Raw genomic sequence first — 15,423 nt, 5'->3', positions numbered from 1 at the left:
TGCGATGACTTAACGCGGCGGGTGTGAAGCGACACTGTGGTCCCTCTGTCCAAGCGTCTGTCCAATATTAATTCACATGTTTTATTATAAGACCGCTCTTCTTACTGTGAGGAGTAAAGGACAGAGTTAAAACTACAGGGTACCTGTTACTGCTGTAACCCGTGGGCCGCGTGGCCTAATGGATAAGGCGTCTGACTTCGGATCAGAAGATTGCAGGTTCGAGTCCTGCCGCGGTCGCATTTTTTGCTGAGACTCATCACTGTGTGGTCTTGTTTGTAGACTCGCACCTAACCTGCCAAATAATAATATATAATAATATAATAATATCAGTGTCCGTCTTTTTCTTATTTTCCTAATTCCGTTTCGCTTCACACACATTGAACCATGAACTTGCTTTCGTCACTGTTGCAGGATGTAACGTGATTTCTCTGCTGGACTTTGCTGGTGTCGAACAGGAGAGGGCAGCAGGAGGTATTTATTATTATCATGCATGCTAGATTCTCTTGTCTTTTACTAAGATTAAATTAATAATTGCATCAGCTAGTGTGGGGTCTGTTTGCAACTTGTTATGACTCATTTATTTCATTAGGCCTTTATGAAATCTCAACTTCACTGGACAACGCTTTCCTCGTTTATATTCGTATTTATTTTTCAGTTCGATAAAAATAGGTTCCATCATCATTACAAATAATCAGCTCTGTCCTGTTAGGTGCAGAATTGCTGTATCCAGTACAACTAAGGGATCCCAGATGTAACTCCGCCTGCTTCATTGGCTTTTTTAGGCTGTTCATTCATAATTTCTAAAGACTGTTCATTCATAATTTTTAATCTAAGCCTGTGTTTTGGTTTCAGACACTCCCTTGCCTCCTTTTTCCACCTGTTGGTTGATCTAGTTGTCTCTTTGCTCTGTGACTGGATCAGCAGGAACTTAACTTTTACATCATGTTGTCTCCATCATCACTCTGCTCCCTTTTTGATCTGTCAAGGTGAGAGGTCAGCTAAGCAGAGACTAATTCACCTCTCCTTCCCTTACTTTCCACTTCAGTACACTGTTTAATCACTTTTTTCACCTCACTGGTTTTGATTATTCACTCACGCTTGTCCCGTGCCATTGCAGAACGTGACTGGCAGATTGTTAGTGGGGCTGCACTGGTGGAATCAGATTGACGAGGATGGAAAGAGCCTCTGGGTGTTTGAAACCAGAAAAAAGTAAGACGGTGTCATTGCTGTGCGTTTGTATGCGTATTCAGAGTGTCATTTTGTGGTATATGTGTTTTTGATGTGTGTCATGTGTGTGCAAGCATCCAGGGACAATAGCATTGGAACAGAGTATTTTGGCTGTGACTTATCATTATCATCATCATCTGTCTTCTGTCATCTGAAGACCAGCTCTTTTACTAGCTGTGCTCGTTCTGGTGAGAGAAAGAAAGAGTTAGATTGGAGCTGCCTCATATTCAAAGTTTCCAAAAACTACATGGCTATGTGTCCATCATGCATGCCTCTGTCTCAAGCTGCTTACTGTTCACACACTGCCTGTGGCTCAGTCTGGCTTTTACGTCAATGTACAATAATTGCAAAACACAAACACTTTTATTTCAGTAACACATGTAGTTCTTAGAAGGGTCATACGCTGGATTTCAAAATGTACAGGTTCTTGTCTCCTTTTGCGTTAATATATTTGTTTCAAATCATAGAAAACGCTGAGCTAAATCTAAAGGAGGAATCACTCAACTAGCTTTAGTACCCGTTAGGAAAACTGGCTTTATTGTAGGAAAGTAATTTATGGCACTGTGTGATTAAAACTAGCACCATGTGCTTAACGTGAAAATTTAAAATCAACTAAAAATTATTCAAACATACCTTAAAACCCAGGAGTTAATTCATACATTTCTAGATAGTAAATTAAATGTTTGAGATTTTCTTCCACATCAAATTGAGTTTTGTAAAAAATAGATTTGTGTTGCACACAATCCAAATCTCTAAAACATAATCTGGTGAGGAATTGGCTAATTTACAGTAACCAGGCGGACCAATGACAATTTAAAAAATCACCATAGGTCAAATAGTTTATTGATAAAAAATAAGTTCATCATTTAACAACAACTCTTCAGAAACCATGAGCAGTCCAGTCTCACAGACCAGTCTTCAGCCCACATGAGTCTATGTAATGTTGTTTGCTGCAGATCTAAACGTGTCCAAAATCTGTGACACATTGAGATTGACCCTATTTTCCATCTCTTTTTAGTTTAACGTAAAAAGCACTCAAAAACATTTTCATGTGACACATTTGGAGGGAATCGTTCATTGCTTTCTCTTGGCCGTGGCCCCTGCGCTCCCGTGGCCAACATGTACCACAAACGCCCCAGATGGCAAAGATCCTTTATTCATCTAAAATGCTCACACTATCTTCAAACCCGTGAGACCTTGTAGACAGAGGAGAGAGGAAAGTGAGTTTTTGTTAGATAAAATAGAAATTTTCATTTTCACTTCTGGAGATCATTCTTAAAACCACCTAGTGAAGCATAAATCCCACATCTGGAAATTCAACTAATTCTCCAGATGTTTAAAACATGAAAAAGTGCTGAAGAAGCTAAATAAGACCAACAGAGATGTCTGAAGTGGAGCTGGACTCTAACAGGATAACTGAAAACCTCTAAAAAAAGAATAAGACCACACTAGACATTATCCTCATCCTTCCAGTTGAATTGGTATTTTGGCCTACATGATAGATATATATTAATAAAATCCATCCATCCACTAATGAAGAGCATGTGAAAAAAGGCCCAGATTATCTTTTAAACATACTTTCAACTTGTCACTTAATGTTTCCAATGTGAAGAATGAATTTTAAATAGTTTTAAATAGTTTTAAGCCAACAAAGACAAAATGATGGAAAAGAACTTGAAATGTGAACAGTTCAAATGTTCTTGATCATGGAGAAAACTCCGTCTGATGGTGAAAACGCTGCAAAAACCTACTCAAAGGGCCTTGAGGTGGGACTGTTTTGTCAGGGAGAGAAATAGTAGCAGTAGTAAAAGTGGTGAAGAAAGCAACGGAGAGGCTGAAATCCAGGGAAAACGCTGTGGAGTGAGACCTCTCGCCGAGCTCCCCCAGTCTTTGGAGCCAGCGGACTCTGTGATTGGTCAGTCCGTCGTCCTGGTCCTGGCATGACGTCAGTGCGGGAGCGAGTTGACAGTAGAGGAAGCGCGCAGGCTGGAGGAGAGAGAGGCAGAAGCTGGAGGAGTCGGGATGGAGGTGGACGCGTCTCGGACCCGCAGCGGGGACTCTGGACGAGGATCCGCTGGAAACGCAGAGAAAATAAAAAAAAAAAAAACCCTCCTGGAAAAATCAGCACGACGCGAAATCGAGGACATTTGTCTCCAGGGTCTGGTCTGCTACCAGGTAATGACACGCTCCTGGAAACAGTCAGGATTTGCATGCACACTGTCACATTTATTTTATACCAGCTTTGAATCTTTCCTCTTGTCATGTCCGTGCGTCCTATGCAGATGATCCAGGGAAAGACGCAGGTTCAGTTTGGGGTTTAGTTTATTTTAGACGCGAGGAATCCACCAGTAACGCCCTTTCGTTTGATTTAAAGATCAGACCAGAAACAGACAAAACCCCCTCGTTCTGTAAAGTGCCAGAACATTATACGATGCCTCTTAATGGCCTATGATTATGACCGAGGACTAATTGGTTTCTGTAATGGCTAATACGGATAATCCTCACGATGTGAAATCGTCTAGTTTGTGAAGAAGTAGGCCAATCACAACTCGCATTAAAAGTGGGGGATTCGTTGCCCCCAAGAGCAACGAAAGAGCCAGGAGCAAAAGAAAGCATCTTAAAGCCTGGCTCGATTTTAATTTAGTAGATTAAAATAAAAAGAGAGAGAGAGAGAGAGTCAGCTGTTGATCACTCAACCTGCAGCAGCAAAGAGCCAAATCTTTAGACTGCCTCAGGATCAGGATCAGGATCAGGATCAGGATCATGGTCAGGATCATGGTCATGGTCGTGGTCCTGATCCTGCTTTCAGGCGTTTTAAGGGTGATCCAGTGAGAAATCAGCGTGCTATGACTCTGTAGCTTCCTCATATAGACTTTGCGCTCTCAACTATAGGCCTACGTCTCTTTGTGATTTTACAGTCTGTCCCCCCTTTTACCACTGTCAGGATATAAATTGTATAAAAATGCGTGGAGGTTCAGCATCTAATTCAACGCGATGCCCTGAATGTAAATAAAATTAAATAAAATTAAATTAAACAGTGTAAACGGGAGGACAGCCCTGCAGAGCTCAGGCCTGTCCTACACTGACCTGTGCAGGTAAGTGGACCAACTCATTGTGCAGGTGGATGTTCATGAAAGTGTAAACGGATTGGACTGATCGCCCCTTTTCTGCTGTTTCAAATTGATTTTTTAGACATTTAACAAGCCAACAGTTGACCTTTTAGGAGCTGTGGGAATCCTCTATTTCTGTATCGAAATTCGGTGGGATGCTAAGTGCGAGAGCTATGAGGCAGAGGCCCATATGAAAACAATAGTTTAGATTTTCTTAGAACATTAATTATATTTCGGTTGGATGTTTTTTTTTTTTTTTATATAGCTGCAGTATGACATGAATTTTACGCAACATAGACTGGGAATTTGGGCTTTAACCTTATTTATAAGGGAGGAAATGTTTGATTATCCTGGTTGTAGCTTCAGCTGAAATAATGTTTTGAAATAATGTTTTATTAAAAAAAAAAAATACAGCAAACGAGGCCCTCTAACGCATCCATCCATCCTTCACCTCCCTCTAGATCCAGCACGTCGAGCTCCAGCGTGCGTGCGAGTGTGACAGGAGGTCTGTTTCTGTCTTTGGTTATCTAGCTGTATGAGTGTTAAATGCCTGTCATAAAGCTAGATAACCGAAAGTAGAAATGACTTCCCGTAGCGATGCGCTCAGTCCCGAAAGACAGTGAACGCCACACAGACCAATGGATCTGGACCATTACCTCAAGAAAGGTAAAGACTAAATGCTGTTTTTATAAAAAAAACATCCACAGTTAAATTGTATATGTGTGGTAAAGTGGTGTAAAAATGAAATGTGGGGTTTTACTGTCCCATTAATAGTCTAATAGGATTTTTCCTCTTTTTGTAAACACACCTTTAGCACATAGCAGATATATAATCTGCAGAGCTTATTATATCTTTTTTATCTGCTAGTTGCATATATGAGGTGTGTGATGTGTTCATATAAAATCCTTTGATTTGAACGGTGTGTTTTTTCACTGATGACAACTTCACCCAGCTCCTCATGTGTCACCATGTTACAGATGTTGCACAGGGCCAGATATCTTGTGTGTGTTTGTTTTATTTAATTTTTTTATTATTATCTCACTTTAGTTTATTTTTAAGGAATCATGATATGAACTGCATGAAATGACTAAAGGCTTACAGTGAGTAAGGAGCATTGTTGTGTACTGGTTAGTGTTCAGCTTCTCTGCAAAATGCTGCTGAATGTAAATCACGTTAGTTGGAGATGAACATTGTGGAGCAAAACTTTCTCTCTGACCGACATGACGCTGCAGATTTTGGGTCAGAATATGCCTGGGTTCACATTAGACATTTTGACTTGTCCATTATCGCGGTGTTAACAATAATAGTAGCACCAGAGTCCCATCTTTTTAAAAATGATTGAGATTATTTAGTTTTAAAATCCAACCACACGTGAGCACGTTTAATGCGATTCCTCCTGGTGACCTGCAGTGAGTAAAAAATGAAGTTTTCCTTACAAAGTATTCTGGGGTTTCTCTCCAGGTACCTGCTTTGGGACACGCTGGCACGTTGCCCCATCAGCCAAGTCAATGATCCTATTTTACCAAAGCAGATACTTTAAGTTTTGCATTTTCCAGCGTCCTCTTTAATTAATTTACCTTTTCCTTTGACAGAGTATTTTCCATTTCTTTAAAGAACGACAACACACCTGGGGGGGGATGAAAGTAAAGGGAAGCTCGTGCTTTGTTCTGGCAGGAGCGCTAATAATGCAGTGGAGTGGTGTAGCACCCTTACACACACACACAGGGGTTAAAAAAAAACACTTGGCGTCTGTATTAAGCTATAGTGAGTCTTGGAGGCTTTAGGAGACATTGTGTCTCGCCTCAATAAGAAGGCCAGGGCCATCCTGTAGACAGGAGCTGAACTTTTCAACTTGGTACTTCAGCGCTGTGCGATGCATACGCTCAGCCTGGAGAATGCCACTAAAGCCTAAAGAGCACCAAAGTGAGATGAGTTTTCATTCACTCTGTTAACTACCCATTGCAGCAGCGCTTGCTGTCAAACCAGGCTAATTGCTTCGTTTCACAGCGAGATATTGGATATGTGAAAAGGCCGTGGTCCGAGTCTTTTCCTGCGCGTTCTCTGTTATAGGTACCGTGTGAACATGGTGTGCCTCCTTAATGAATGGGAGCAAAAACACTTGAGGCTTTATTTATGGTATGGTCCAAGGCACCCTGGTTTCGTACTGTATGCGTCTATAAGGATTCTTCTTTGGGGCTTTTATTGCAGCACGAACACCCACAAAAACGGTTCTGATACTGAATCCGCTCTTTAATGAAAAACATAATTTGTGTTGCTGATAACTCAAAGATCAAAATGTGCGTTTAATTGTTTTATTTCTTCCTTTTCCCTCTTCTGTCGCCTCATTTTACAGGTTTTCAATACACAACACAAGAGGGTCGAACCACCATTAAAAGACAACAAGGACAGGGGAGGAAAAGAGGTTGGTTCTGAATCACCACCACCTCCCCCCCCCCCCCACCCTCCCACCACCATCACCCTTTTTACCCAAGAGCCTCTAATGCCATCTGTACTGCCAACGGGGAACACTTTTTCCCGTGCCAAGAGGCGGACAAAGACCCTGCTGGATCCCTGGAGTATGGGCGCGCTTAGAGGAGCCATCTTGGGAGATGTTGCCACGACACCTAAAATGGCTGGGCTGGCACACGAGGTGAGCTGCATCATGGTTGTTTTCTGTTGGGCACCAGTGGTAATGGTGGTGGTGGTGGCGGGCAGGAGGTGTGGGAGCGCGCGCATGTGTGCGCGATGGGGGTGGGGGAACCGAAGGAAGGACAAGAGAAAGAAGAAGAGTTTCCCATTTCCTCCCCAGTCACACATTGCCTCTCCCCTTTTCTCCTCTATCTTCTGCTCCTGCTAATTAGCAGTTCAGGGGTGATGGGGTGTGTGTGTGTGTGTGTGTGTGTGTGTGTGTGTGTGTGTGTGTGTGTGCCGGGGGTGGGGGTGAAGAATGATGGTTGGTGGTGGCGGGAGGGGAGGGGGGGAACTGGGTTAACAAACAAAATTAATGAGCTGGCACCGGTTGAAGGAAAGCTGCCATCCTCTCTTGTCACAGTGCTTCTTTACTCTCTGCTGCACACCTGGCAGCGGCGTACGTCGTGTTTCCACCTGACAGGATACATTCGTGTAAAAAACCGCTTGTGATATGAAATTCACATCGCAACATTTTGTACAGTAGCTTAACGGTGTTAATGCGCCGATCCCCTTTGGTGAATTTTATTGAGAGACAGACAGGGGTTTCTGGGATAATTTCCCATTTGGGGAATCACGTTATTGGTTTTAAAAGTAGAATGACGAGGACCTTAGCTTTCATTTACTGTAGGAACAAAAGGGGCTTCTTATGAGTAGTAGTATCTATACTATATACTGTTAGTGTTTGCTTTTGGTCACATTCATATAATGATGTTCTAGTGAGCATTTGAAGTGATTTGAATGTTATCTTTTACACTTGTGTTGCATGTGGAAGACATACATGTGTCACAATCACGTAACCTATATGAATCTCATGTTGGATCTCACATCTTTTTCACCATTTGTTCTCAGCGGTTTGACACTGATTACCCCTCTCCACACTGTAACAGTCTTGGCTCCGGCTGCACACGTCGTTAGAAACACATACAGACTATAAATGTCACACGTGACTAATGTCAAAAGTGTCACGTTCTGCCCAGGCCCGTCGAGTGACAGACGCTGCCCAAGCTCGAGCTCTTCACCAGCTCCGTCCCTGCAACGTCGCTCGCGGGTCCTGAGAAGGCTTCTTATCGCGGCGTAGAGCCTGTCCTGTAACCTGCTGCCTCTGGCAGCAAACCCGAGCGGGAAGAGAGACACACGAGCATGTGTGTCCGGGGCCAACATGTGCAGCTGCGGTGCTTGTGTGTTAATGAACAGTGCTGTGCGTTTTCACATTATCATTCAGCCCCGCTCTCGCACTCTCTTCCCCCGTCAATAGCTGTTTAGTGCCCCCCCCCCCTCCTGCCCTCCAAAAAAAAAAAAAGCCTGCTTTCCCACCATTGTGGGAACTGGTGCTGCGGCAGGCCTGGGTTGGGGGGCAGGGTGGGAAAGATCCTCCAGACTAGACATGAGCAGATGCCTGAGACATTAGACTGTCGTGCAGATCACCGGGGTCGGGCAAGCCGCTGAGTTTTAATGTGTGTGCAAGTGTATGTGTGTTTGATATGTGTGTGATGGAGTGGGGGGTGTGTGGGGTGGGGGTCCAGGGCCCGGAGTGCCACCTGACTGTTCATTAGACTATTCAGCCTTCTCTGCATGTCTGAAAAGCATGGAGATGCAGTTTTTTTCCACCTAAATGAGAAGGGTTTTACTGCCATTAGAAATCCATTCATACATGATATGCATATGGAAGCATATGCTCCGGCCTACACCTCATCACACAGTAGATCACGGGCTGCCATTTGTATCAGAGTAGAGTGTAATTCAATGACATCTCAAAGCCACATGGATGCATTTTCATATTTCTTCCATTAGGAATAGTGTTTTATTCAGGATCTATACATTGCACATGTGCCTGTCGTCGGCGGTTCACTCCTTTTTCTTTGTTCATTTTACAAGCTGGACGCAGTTTGTCCTTTATGCAAACAGGATTTACACATTTGCATCGCTCTCAGGTTGTAAAAAAAAGAAAAGACACACATCACGAAAATCTCACAGGACAGTCGGCGGCACAATGTATCACAGCGAGTGACTCAGCTAAGGCGATGGGTGTGCCGAACAGGATAAGTGATGTAACCCACGGATAATGATTATTAATGAGCCTCGTACTGTATGTGAGGCATGTGCAGCCCGCATGTCAAGAGATTATTCCCTCTCTTTTTTCATATAAAATACTCTGAGCTGTCTTTATAATTGCATTTGCACTGCTCATTGTGATATACAGTGCATTGCTACGGGCAGATTTGACAGAAGAGAGAAAGAAAGGTGAAGGCGAGAAATTAATCTTGTAGGTTGTTCAGTGCTGTGTAGTAGAAAACAGAGGAGGGAAAGGAGGATGAAATCGTTTTCTTTCCAAGAGTGAAGCTAAATATTGGCATATCAAGAAACATGTGGGTTAACGAGTGTGGAGACGAATGAATACGCATGTGCAAAGAAGACAACGGAGCACATGGGCAGCCATGTTGGAGCCACCAGCGTTCACCCCCTGCTTTTGCTGAAGTATGCGCGCGGTAGCTCGTGCGGTGCCATGCTAAAGCAGCTCGCTGCCGCGAGGAGCTTGGCATGGAGCACTATTGTGTGCACGAGAGTAGAGAGGGGGGGAGGAGGCTGGTCCTCAACTGTAGGTGACATATGCATCAGTCGACAGAGACAGTGCGGTCAACGAGAGGCTCTGATTTAAGCAAAGTTGTCAAGAAATTCAAATGCACTCATCAATTCTGCGTCGTCTCAAAGGGAGCAGTCGGTGCAGATACATGCACACATGCACATATAGACACTGGATATGTATTTGTGTTATTTTTACTGCGATTTGTAGTTTTTATTAACTGCAACAAGGGAGGGAAGGAGGAGGAAGGGGGGCAGCATGAAATAATTACGTAGGAGCTCATCTTGTAGGCTCATCTCCACTTTGACGTGTAGTGTCTTATAAAGCCTTTGGTGAAACTGCTTAAGAGTCTGGTTTTAATCTGCTCTGGAAACAAAGAGTTTTCAATCAGGATTGTTTGAAACCAGAAACCAGAGCCTGGACAGTCAGGTCAGTGGCTTTGATACAGTGTCGGGAGGATTTGGGAACTCAGTGTTCCTGAATGTCTGTAGATACAGTGACTTAAATATTCATTTTCCATTCTTCAATTCCTTCTACTTGTGTGTAACTTTAAATTTGGCAGAAAATAAATTTCCCCTCTAGAAAAGGACAGAATATGGATGATTACCTTCTTTTTTTTTCTTCACTCTTTCCTCTGTTATTCATTATTAACTATGTATTGCCTTTTCTATGTGGGATTTCGGGTGCAAGGAAATTATAATGTGTGACATGATGAAGTGACAGTAGCCGGTGCTCACTTCCCATTCTGTGCGAGTGCAGCAGCGTAGCCATAGTAGCGATAAAATGTTAATACCATATAGCTCCTGGGTTACTCTTCAGATTCTCGTCACTATGTGTGGACACTATTCATGTTTTAATGGCTCTGCTGTGATATATATAAAGCCCGGTTCACGGGCCGTCCGTAGTCTTGGATGAGGTCCAATGTGGGTCAAGCGAGGCTCATCGGGGCTCTTTAATGCAACTTTGGCCGAGACTAATCTAGCACAAAGCCCAACGTTAAGTATCTTAGTGGAAGATGTAGAGAAGTTTCTACACCCCTGGGCTTTTCAGATTACGTCTGTTGGCTGTGGCGTCCCTGAGTAGGGGTCCTGTATGCTCCAATGAAAGTAGAGCAGAATTAGGTGACTGAGCCTTTAATACAGTTGCCCTTTGTAATCATATCAGGAGCAGATGAGGTTCTAGGGTGAGGAGAATTATGGGGAATCCTTCATGTGACCTCTTTTTTTTTGCTCCATGACTTCAATACCAATGTGGAAAAGATGAAGACGTGAGTATATGTTTAACATGTTTAAACATGTTCACGCCCTGATATAGCATCAGTTGAACCCACTACTCCATCACCCTGTCAGAAAGTCAAGTTCAAGTTCATGGGTGCAGCCTGTCTGTCTGCAGCCGGTCGAGGAGTTAAGAGTGTCTGTGGAGTAAAAGGAGAGGAGACGGTGGTGGGTGGCTGGGTGGTACATAGCCTTTGACCTCTGTTAGAGTTGCTATGGGAAAGAGGCCGGCCGTCTCAGTAATGTACGACTGAAAAGGCCGAACTGTCAGAGCTGTCCAGTAGACATCAGCCCCCCACCACACACACACACAGGTTCACACACACTCACAGATGGTGCGAGCCAGCTTGGGAATGTTAGCTGTGAGAGGAGACTTTATGTTCATCAGGCGCTGTTATAATTCATCCAACCTTTAGAGTTAGTCTACACTATCTCCTTCTATCCTTCTCTGATGAACCACTTGTGCCTCATTTTTCAGCCTCATCACATACGTGTGAATGCCCATTGTGTGTGTGTGTGTGTGTGTGTGTCTGTGTGCGTGTGTGTGTGTGTGTGTGTTGTGGCCTTACAGGCTAAAGACACTGTGGTAAAACAACACTTGTCAGAAAAGAACATAACTAATGTTGCGAACAAAGAGCTTTGTTTCCTTCTCCAAACAAAAACGGAAAGGCTTTCCCACTCGAGCCTTTTCAGCCAGTAGCAGCAGAGGTGAAGGACATTTTGCTCAAAAAGTGTAGCCCCTTAAAACCATCGTATAGAGAACATGAAAAAAAAAAGTTCTGTCCTCCATCTCAGTAAAATTACATAACAAACAAAGCCTTTCCTTTTAGTGGTTTCTATGAGGACTTGATGCATCTGTCCACGTTAAGATCTCTGGTTAAATATAGTTTCTACTCTGCTGTTTTTATCCTCTCCGTTATCAAGCTGTTGGGATAAACTACAAAGATTTAGACATATAGATAAAATATGAAGTGACGTGACTTAACCATACGTGCGTCTGCTCGTTTTAAGATTTGTCAGCGTTCAGTGTTTGAGCTACTGTGTCAGAGTGGGCATGCAAATCTACTGATTGTAATATGTGCATGTTTCCATGCCCCCTCTCTCCGCTGTAAATGTGTGCAAGTGTGGCCTCATTTAGGGCTGCATTTATTCAGGGGAGGGGTCCCACGAATAAAAGAGTGTGTATTTGCATACGCTGCATGGTGTCTGCAGAGAGGGAGCAGTCAAAAAAAGATATCAGAGGTGGACAAAGAGAACGAGGACAAATCCTTCATTGTGGGGTTGGTGGGAGAAAGGGCTCGTCTGAATTGGGGAGTGGGTGAAAATTGACAGAGAAAGGGTTCGGGCTGGTTCCCTGTGGGGATAAAAGCCTTAAGATCCCTCCATCCATGCAGCCTGAAAATGGAAGAGAAGAACAACATGCAGAGCACAGGGGCCTATTTTTACAGTGCATGAAAAGGAAGTTTGTTTTTCTGTAACACTGCCCACAGAACGAAAAACCACGCACAACAGCAAAATGCAGTTTTTACCACAACACACTCACCGTCGTTTCAAATAACCGTAGGTTTAATAACCAGGAGACTGCAAAATTATTATTGCATTTTATACACTTGTCCTTAAAATTGATCTCCTTTTATATGTTACTGATCTGTAGGGGCTCCATTAACCCTTTTTATGTGTTCTTTTCCCTGTGGCCCATTGTTTTTTAATCTCTTTTATGGCTTCTGTTTTTTATTGACTGCTCAGCACTTTGCTAGCTTTATAAATAGAGGTTTAATTTTTTATAATCCCAGAGAAAGCCCGTGTTCCAGTGAAATTACCTTTCTTTCTTTCTGTCTTTCTTTCTTTCTTTATTTCTTTCTTTCTTCTTTATTTCTGTCTGTCTTAAAATGTGACATACTTTATTGCATCTAATGCAGAGTGGATGAGTGGATTATGGAGCCAAGTTGGATTGTCATGTTAATGATTCCCTCTGTCATATCTCCTCAGGATGGGACCGGATTTGCGAGATTCTCCGGACTTTGCTGGAAACTTGCTTTGGCACAAGGACATTGTGAAGCAAACTCAGCAAAATGTTGTCGTCAGATCCTTGTTCACACCACAACATGAACTCAAGGGATTATCAGTCAACTAAACTCTGCAAGATCAGTGCTATGTAAAAAAAAAAAAAAAAGTATAAATGTAACATAATAAAAAGAAAGATATGCTGCTCGTAGCTGCTTTGCTGTATGAATGTTGTGTAATCAGACATTTCTATGCATTTTTTTCTGACGTCATTTATGACACATTAATGTTATTACTGGATTGAAGTTAAGTTCTGTCGATGACTTTAATTTGAAATAAAAGAAAATGAAAATATGATCATCTCTGCGTTGCAGTCTTGTTTTAATTAGAGCAACAAAGTATTTTTTATTATTTTTATTTTTTTTGTGAGCAATTAGACCAGAAAACCTTAAATTCGGAGAATAAATTATTGCTGCTGCCATTTTGAATGATGGAGGATTTTCAACAGCGCAAAAAATGAAATTAAAATGCGTTTAAGTGTCTGTTGGATTCTTTTTTATTCACATGGTAATGTGTGTGTGTGTGTGTGTGTGTGTGTGTGTGTGTGAGAGAGAGAGAGAGAGAGGCCCCGCATTAAGTTTGAATTAGGAGGAGCAGACAGACGCGTGTTGAATCAATGCAGGAAAGAAAAAGTTCATCAGCCACAAAACTCAGTGGACAAACTATTAAAATATGTAGTGTAATAAAGTTTTGTTCATTGCATTCATCATTTATTATTAATCGGGGCAATGTAAACAGTTTTTTCTAAGCCTTTTACACACACTGTGCAGATGTTTTGCTGTGCTTTGCAAAAAATAAAAATATAAATAATAATAATAAAAAAAAAAAGATCCCAGCGTAGAGAAACGTAATGAGCCTGTTAAATGTTTCAAATTAGGTTTAAAAAAAAAAAAACATGTAAATAATCTGTGACTTTCTGTTGTTTACTGCTCCACAACAGCTCTGGGTTTGGACGATTAATCAGGTTTGGGGGATTACAGGCCGATTACAGGCCGATTACAGGCCGCCTGGTGTCGGTCGGACTTCAATCAGTGTCCGACTCATCTGTGTCCGGAGTCAAACAACAGATGGACACGCGCAGGGTCAACAGCGGATTATTTCCGTGTCTTTATGTGGAAACAAGCACAACGCTCGTCCATTTGTCCATTAACTGAGTCCAGGATTTATATTTAGTCTCCGTTTGAAACTGAACAAGGCTGCATTAAAAACGAGAGTGGACAGAAACACTGTCAGTGATGAGATCGATTCAGTTTCAGTCACTGTTGAATTGTTTCTATGTAAAAACATGTAGAATAACAGCAGAATAACATTTAGTCCCATGTTGCAATATGAACATAAATGAATATGTGTGTAGTGAATGCAGCATTTAGACAGATCAGAGCACTGAAGGCTATTTGCAGCAAACACACAGTGGGCCTGCTGCTGTGTGTCACCACTGCACAAAGACACAACGTTCACAAGAAGTGAGCAGACCAGGGATTTGCACATCTGAAATGATTCCCAAGCAGCGGTGGAAGTGCTGCTCACCGAGGCCCATTCACGAGTCAGCATGCTTTCAATCCATCCAAACACTACACCAGCTGATTTCGGTGATTAGTTCCCCTCTCTGGATGAATGGAAACCAATTAGTGAAATCAGCCTCTGTAAAGCCTGGATGGAACGAAAGACTAAATGTTCAAATGGTTTTGTAAAAATCTGTTACACTGGTGTGATTTTCATCATTAAAACGTACTTGGGATTCTGCTGGATTTATCCCTAAATGCTCTGAAAATGTTTCTTTCTGCAAACAAGTGTTAGAAATAGATCAGGAATAATCACGACAGCTCCTTCTGCAGCCTGAAGAAGTTACTTTGGTTAAATGTTGCTTTTTGATGAGTGTCTTGAGAGGTGGGGCGGCCGGCCAGGGACCTGTTGGTGAAGTCCCCGCAGGTCGTCTGGGGTCAGGCGTCATGATCTGGACAGTCCCCCAGAGGGCAATAAACAGGCCAGAGAGATGCTGAGGTCAGAAGCCGCCTGAGTCAGGGCCAAGGGTTAAGGGCAGATCATTAAGTGGCTATTTCCTGCTATTCCCCAGTGACCACCAGAGTCACAATGGACAGGTGAATGTGTCAAGTCCTGTAGGAGGTGAATAAAACCTGGTTACTGGAAGATAAATGAAAAATCAAGTCCACTATCAATACATTGTAGTGCTACTGATCTGATTCAGAGTGCTGATGATCTCTTCTCTTCTACAAAATACTAAAGACAATTTAATCGTTTGAAGAATGTTCAAATTAAAAACCAGAGAGAAAACTGGACCTCACAGCTCACGTTGAGGAATCCAAACATTTTGGAGGGAAAGTGGGTGCGAGCCGTTTCTGCCTTTCCAGCCACTGAAGGAGCCTGTGTATATGATCCTTTAGCATAAGAATGGAGATGGGGCCTGTGAACTCCTCTGACACTGACCTTTCTCTCCCGGGATGTGAATAGCATCACT

At 42.7% G+C, this 15,423-nt stretch overlaps 1 non-coding gene across 1 annotated transcript; it reads left to right on the top strand.

Moving 5' to 3' along the window:
* Positions 1–164: 164 nt before the first annotated feature.
* trnar-ucg lies at positions 165–237 on the top strand. Its single transcript has one exon. It is a non-coding gene; the product is annotated as a tRNA-Arg (tRNA).
* Positions 238–15,423: the final 15,186 nt, after the last annotated feature.

This window comes from Anabas testudineus, chromosome 6, assembly GCF_900324465.2.
Source record: "Anabas testudineus chromosome 6, fAnaTes1.2, whole genome shotgun sequence".
NCBI lineage: Eukaryota > Metazoa > Chordata > Actinopteri > Anabantiformes > Anabantidae > Anabas > Anabas testudineus.
The sequence above is the reverse complement of the archived record's forward strand: the minus strand, read 5'-3'. Positions and strand labels throughout refer to the sequence as shown.